Source organism: Sturnira hondurensis, unplaced genomic scaffold, assembly GCF_014824575.4.
Source record: "Sturnira hondurensis isolate 20B ecotype Veracruz unplaced genomic scaffold, ASM1482457v3 Scaffold0004998, whole genome shotgun sequence".
Lineage (NCBI taxonomy): Eukaryota > Metazoa > Chordata > Mammalia > Chiroptera > Phyllostomidae > Sturnira > Sturnira hondurensis.
Window position 1 is genome coordinate 2,633,117 of NW_028077629.1, and position 7,230 is coordinate 2,640,346.

The 7,230-nt window shown below is 36.7% G+C and overlaps 2 pseudogenes; both read right to left on the minus strand.

The window, feature by feature from the left end:
* Nucleotides 1-3,012: 3,012 nt before the first annotated feature.
* Nucleotides 3,013-3,720, minus strand: LOC118987091 (60S ribosomal protein L36a-like; annotated as a pseudogene).
* A 732-nt stretch (nucleotides 3,721-4,452) lies between these two features.
* Nucleotides 4,453-5,795, minus strand: LOC118987093 (tubulin alpha-1C chain-like; annotated as a pseudogene).
* Between the last annotated feature and the right edge of the window lie 1,435 nt (nucleotides 5,796-7,230).

Below are 7,230 nucleotides of genomic sequence, written 5' to 3' on the forward strand. Positions count from 1 at the left end.
AAATACTATTGAGAAACTTTATAGATATCTAATTTACCGACAATGGAACTATGGAGAAATCCAATAACATAGGTTCATTGATATCTTCATAGTTTTCAAATACGCTACCTCCAAGGAATAATGTAGATTAAATTGATACTTGCTAATTTTCTATTCTCTCTGATTTTGTTTCTTTTTATTTGGTTTGTTTTGATTATTTAGTTTTGTATTTTTTAAATCATTTGTCCTGATCCTTATCAAATAATATATTTTATTAGAGAAGTCAAGTAACCAAATTTAGCAGGAATGATTTAATATTTTTCCATCATGCTAAGTTGTTACAAAATATAGGAAATGACACAGAAGCCACAAGCAAATTCCACTCTGGTAAATTCTCCACTTTGAGTACAAGGAGGTGGGGGGTGGGGTGGGAGTGGGGTTGGGGAAGAGCTGCCCCAGAGTTTGCTGGCAGCTGCTTTGGTGAAGATCACAGCTCCTGTTTTTCCTTGTTACACTGAGTCTCCGAGGATGGGGAGGTATGGTGCTACAGAAGCTTTCTCAGGAGGTTCCTCACCAACAGGAGTCCTTGCTTTGTTGCCCAATTGCATGGGTGTTTGGACAACAACTTCTAGGTCAGAAAGAGAGGGTTTTGTTTTATGCAATTTTTATTACAGAAGTATTTAAAAATAAATTTATTGTAATTTATATTTTGGAAAGCGTTGAAAATATTAAGATGTTCATATCAATCCTTTTACACATTAATCAGTCAAGTATCCATGATTCCATCTCCTAGGGACAATTGTTAGTATTAAATTACTATGTCATACTTTACCGCATTTTAAGAAAAATCACTCTGTTACATGTATCATATTTTAACCTTTTTGCTTCCATTATCATATACACTTCCTCTCATTGTTAAAATCTTTTCCTAAACATAATTTTTCAGGATGCTTAATATTCCATTCTGAATTTATACAGGGTTCATCAGAAGTAATGCCTGCTTGAGTGTGGTTGAAAGGTTAAAATATGGGGGTAATAATATATAGTTTTAATTTGAACATTTCACTTAAAATGTCATGTGGTGTGCTTGAGTGTGATATTGTTATATTATAGAATTACATGCTTATGATTTTATAATAAAATATTTTGTAATGAAAAAGGGGTGTTATTTGTGCCAGACCATCAATCCGAATTTGGATATTCAAGTCAATTCCATTAAAAAATATTTAGCCATTATAAAAAAACTTACTGAAAGCCCCTTTTAATAATTTGTATCTATAGTTCTGATGATCATTTTACGTTTTCTTTTAAAAAACATTTTTGTACATATTTTGCAATAGAGCAGCCACCCAAGGTTTTTTTTTTTTTAATTACTAAAAGTTTCACAAATAGCTGGGGTAGGGGAAGTGGTGGGGGGAAAATGGAGACAACTGTACTTGAACAACAATAAAAAATAAAATCAATCAATAAAAAAAAATAAATAAAATATATTTTGTATATACCTACAAAATAAAAAAAAAAGTTTCACAAATGTACTCAAAAAAGCAAATTATTCATCTCAGGTTAATTGAGGAGCATTCAGAGATACCAAGGGTAGCTTGGACTAATAGCATTTGAAGCTATTTATCTGTGTGAATCTCTGAATAATGAACAAAAAATGCAGGTGAAAAAAATGAATGTTTAGGTTGAAATGATTGTACTTCTCATAGATAGTCATTAACTCAGCATAATTCTTTTTTAAAGATTTTACTTATTTATTTTTAGAGAGATGGGAAGAGAGGGAGAAAGAGAGGAAGAGAAAACATTGGTGTGTGAGAGGAACAACCGACTGATTGCCTCTCACCTGCCTCCAACTGGGGATCCGGCCTGCAACCCAGGCACGTGTCCTGACTGGGAATCGAACCAGCTACGTTTTGGTTCACAGGCTGGCAATCAATCTACTGAACCACACCAGCCAGGGCAACTCAGCATAATTCTTATTAATTAATTTTGCTTGTAATTAGCTTTCAAATAAAATCAATTTAAGTATAACCTTGATTTATTGTTTAATAAGCTGTTTTGTTTCAGATTTCATTTAAAGTAAGGATTCCATTTCTCAAAATATATGTGAAGGACCATTGAAAAGGGGATTTGACTGTCAAATGACAGCACACAAGGTTAGTAGAGAAGCATAAGTCCGTCATGTTTGTATTATTTACCTCCTAAGTTTCATAGAAAATGCATTTTCTTAAATGGGGATGTAGTCATTACTCAGAATTTTTTTTACTCCCATCCCAGTCCACCCCCCCAGTGCTCCCCACCTCCCACCCATTTCCACCCTCCTTAGTTTTTGTCCATGTGTCTTTTATACTTGTTCCTCTAAACCCTTTCCTTTTCCCCCTGAAATTCCCTCTCCTCTCCCCTCTGGTCCCTGTCAGCCTGTTCTCTATTTCAGTGTCTTTGGTTATATTTTGCTTGCTTGTTTGTTTTGTTGTCATTACTAAATTTTTGCACAAGTAGATTATCCTCTTCATCTGTAAGCAGTCCTCACTTTGCACAGCAGTGTGAGATAGTAAAAACAACTGCAAATGATCTTAAAATCAATGGAAAAAGTTGATCATTCTGTGACCATTAAACATTTTTTTGTCAAAATAGAAACTTTTTTACTGTTGTTTTGACATGTAAATGCATAGTTGTACATGTACAAGTACATGAAAATAATAGCACAAATAATATTTATTACACTATGATGTAAAACATTAGAAAGTTTGAGAATTAATGTGTTTTATTTGTTTGTAAAAACTTATTAAGTGTATTTTGAAAAACGCTTGTCTTCTTGTTTAGCTTATAATAAATAAGGAGTGAGTATCATTTTGATGAGTTGGTGAATTGTAGTTTATTTTTTAAGTTTTGATCAGCTTCCAACATTTCATTCTATGCATTTTGTTGGTTTATTTGTTTAGAATATCACTGCATTTATTTTTATATAAGTAATTTTTCTACTGCTTTAACATTTTCCTTTCAAAAAATAAAAGAACAAAGGAGTCCCAAAGCTTAGAACAGGACCACTTGGTCCTTTCTCTTCTCATCTACTTCCAGTTCAAAGTGCTTGTGTCTCTTAATGGCCAGTATCCTCTTGGATCTGCAGTTAGATTCAACACATTCAAGCCGCCACACAATCTTCTTTACAGTTTTAGCCTTCTTCCCAAAAAATCGGCTTCGTCCAACGTAGCCACCCTGCTTCCAAACAAAACACCTTATTTCCCCCAGGAGTACAGGGAATCTTTGCTCTTCTTATACTGGGTTATTTTGTGAGGCTGATGTTTTCCACACTTCTTACACAAAGTCTTTTGGGTTTTAGAGCATTTTTTGCACTAGAGCTGTTGCGAAACAGTGCCCCCACTGTTCCGCTTGCTCTGCTCGTGCCTCTCATTCTATGCGTTTTAATGTTGGGAACGATCTCTGAGAATTTCTTTTATGTGAGGCTTTTTTGCTGGAGTTACTTCCTCTGGGATATCTTTACTACAACCATTTATCTCCTCATTTATGTTCACCTTCACTAAGCTCCTTTTGCTGGAATCCATAATGGTGACAATGTCTACATTCATACGATCGACTATTCTTGCTATAAATGCATTTATATTTGATCCTAATTTTACTCACCAGCATTTTCACTTGTCTTTTCTTCTCCTCCTCTCTCTTCCTCCTTCTTTTTAGCTGCACTTTCATAGTTTTGGCTAATTCCCTCTTTTGATTACCCATTTTTGTGATAACACCATAATTGGAATTTTTTAAATTTATACTATCTTACATTTAATTTTCCAGTTACTTTTCCCATTTCTTATTTCCTTTTTCTTGTTTTCTATTGAAATGATTAGATTTATAATTTTTCTTTCTTTTAAAGATTTATTTATTTATTTATCTTTAGAGGGGAAGGGAAGGAGAGAGGGAGAGAAATATCAATGTATGGTTGCCTCTCACGCGTTCCCTGCTGGGGACTGGCCTGCAACCCAGGCATGTGCCCTGACTGGAAATTGAACCGCGATCCTCTGGTTTGCAGGCGCGTGCTCAATCCACTGAGCTACACAGGCCAGGGCTCTCTTTTTTGAAGTTATATATTGCTCTATTCTTCTAATGAATACCCTAAATCTTTCGTATGTATTCTTGTTCTAAAAAGTTTTTAAATTAATATGCATCTTTACATTTTCAGAACTTTAGAATGCATTTCTTGAGCCCACTCTTCAAGTTTTCACGTTTTTTTTCTCTCATTTGTTTTGCCTACTCTTCCTCCAGTTGTCATTACTGTCATTTCTTATATTGATTCATGTTTACCAATTTTTATTCTCCATTGTTTCTTTCTCTCTTATTCAAAATCACTCCTATTGACAAGTTTGGGACACAATAGACTTCACAGAACAACAGAAATAAGACAGCTCCAAGACTCTGGAGTGGAACATTACAGCAGATAGGTTAATACTCTTTACCCTCACCCTCTCACTCAGCTGTATCTGCTTCAACCTGGTCATCAAGGCCTTTGTAAGAGTAGCCATGTCCTCTTGGGCCTCAGAAAACTCTCTTTCCTCCATGCCCTCACCCACGAACCAGTTGACTTGGCGTACATCAGGTCAAACTTGCGGTCCAGGCAAGCCCAGGCCTGAGCAATAGCTGTGGTGCTGCTCAACATGCACACAGCTCCCTGTATTTTGGGCACATCTCCACCAGGCACCACAGTAGGAAGCTGGTAATTAATGCCACCTTTGAAGCCATGGGTGCCAGTCGACAAAAAGAATGTTACACTTGGCCTGTATGGTACCCATGACAGCATTGACATCTATGGGAACCATGTCACCATGTTAAAACAAGCAGCAAGCCATATATTTATGATGGCGAGGGTCATATTTCACCATCTGGTTGGCTGGAACAAAGCACACATTGGAGACCTCTGCTACAGTAAGCTGTTCATGGTAGGCTTTCTCAGCAGAGATGACAGGGGCATATGTGGTCAGAGGGACATGGTTGCAGGGGTAGGGCACCAGGTGGGTCTGGAATTCTGTCAGAGCAACATGCAGGCTCCATCAGACCTCAGGGAAGCAGTGATGCAGGACTCTATCTGGCTAATAAGGTGGTTTAGCTTAGTGTAGGTTGGGTGCTCCATATCAAGGTCTCTGTGATAGATGGTGTAGATGGCCTTGTAGTAAACCAAGGCACAATCAGAGTGCTCCAGGGTGGTGTGGGTGGTGAGGATGGAGGTGTAGGGCTCAAGTACAGCTGTGAAAATCTGGGAGACTGGGTAAATGGGACACTGCAGCTTGGACTTCTTGCCATAATTGGCAGAGAGAGGTTCCTTTAGCGGGGAGGTGAACACAGAGCCAGTTTCCCCACCAAAGCTGTACTCCTTCTATTCCCACTTTGCTGAGTATCTTTATCATAAATGGGTACTGTACTTTATCAAATGCATTTTCAGCATCTATTGATATGATCATATGATTTTTGTCTTTCATTTTGTTTATGTGGTGTATTATGTTGATTGATTTGTAAATATTATACCATCCTTGCATCCCTGGGATGAATCCCACTTGATCATGGTGTGTGATTTTCTTAATGTATTGCTGGATCAAGGTTGCCAATATTTTGTTGAGGATTTTAGCATCTATACTCATCAGAGACATTGGCCTGTAGTTTTCTTTCTTTGTTGTGTCTTTACCTAGTTTGGGAATTAGGATAATACTTGTCTTGTATAAAGAGTTTGAGAGTCTTCTTGCTTTTTGGGAATAGTTTGAGAAGGATAAGAGTTAGTTGTTCTCTAAATGTTTGACAAAATTCACCTGTGACGCCATCTGGCCCAGGACTTTTATGTGTTGGGAGTTTTTTATTATGGGTTCAATTTCATTAGTTGTTATTGGTCTACTCAGGCTTTCTGCTTCTTTTTGATTCAGTTTTGGAAGACAATATTTTTCTAGAAATTTGTCCCTTTCATTCAGGTTGTCAAATTTCTCAGCATATAGTTGTTCGTATTTCTGTGGTATTGGTTGTAGTTTCTCCTTTTTGGTTTCTGATTTTAATTATTTGGGTTCTCTCTCATTTTTCCTTGATGAGTCAGGGTAAAGGCTTATCTATTCGTTTATCTTTTCAAAGAACAATCCTGGATTTATTGATTCTTTGAATTGTTCTTTTAGTCTCTGTGCCATTTAACTCTACCCTTATCTTGATTATTTCCTTCCTTCTACTTGCTCTGGGCTTTTTTGTTGTTCTTTTAGTTCTTATAGATGTAGAGGTAGGTTGTTTATTTGAGATTTTTCTATCTTTTAGGTAGGCCTGTATTCCTATGAACTTTCCTCTCAGGACTGCCTTCACTGTGTCCCATAGGTTTTGAGCTATTGTGTGTTCAATTTTATTTGTTTCCAGAAAAATTTTGATTTCTTCCTTGATCTCATTGTTAACCCATTCATTATTTAATAGTGTGTTATTTAGTCTCCATGAACTTGAATGTTTTTGAGTTTTTGTCCTCAAGGTTGGTTTCTAGTTTCAAGCCATTGTGATCTGAGAATATGCTTGACAAAGAATGTTGGGTCATTCTTTGGTGGGTTCTTCCCTCTGACTGGCTGAGAGTCACTCTGCCCAATAAGTCTTGTATACTGTTGAACAGGTGCACTGTCTTCTCTTTCTGGATCCACCCCTGGTGATGTCAGTTGGTGTCCCTGTCTGACCCTAAGCAGCCTGTTCAAGACTACTAGGGATGCATAGTCTGTAGCTGTTTCCTTCAGTTGTTAACTTAGTCAACCAGTCACATTGTGGTGAAGTGGTTTCTTCTGTCTGTCTTTGGTTACAATGCCTCTCTCCAGCTACTGTTCAGTTGGCTATTCCAGGTGACTTCTCCACAATTTAGCTATAATTCCAGATTGGTCCCCGGATGAGGTCAGTGCAGCTTCCACTTACTCCTCCACCATCTTGGATCTTCCTATAGTTTCTTTTAGATTATCTCATTACCAGAAGCTTTTGGGTTCTGATCTATCTGTTGTAATGCTCACTGTGTTCATGTTGGAATATTTCCTTTTAGAATTTGTACTTTAGAATTCATATCATCTTTTTTAATGATTGTGTTTGTATTTATTTGTCCAGAGTTAGAGAAATATGCTGAAAAAATAGCCATAAATCTAGAATTCAGTAAAGCTAATAAGTAGTGTTGCATTTTCCTCTACCAGTTGTTGCAAATTTAGTAGTGTAAGTAAATTTTTATGCTAATTTTTTGTCTTAATGATTCCTATGAGACAA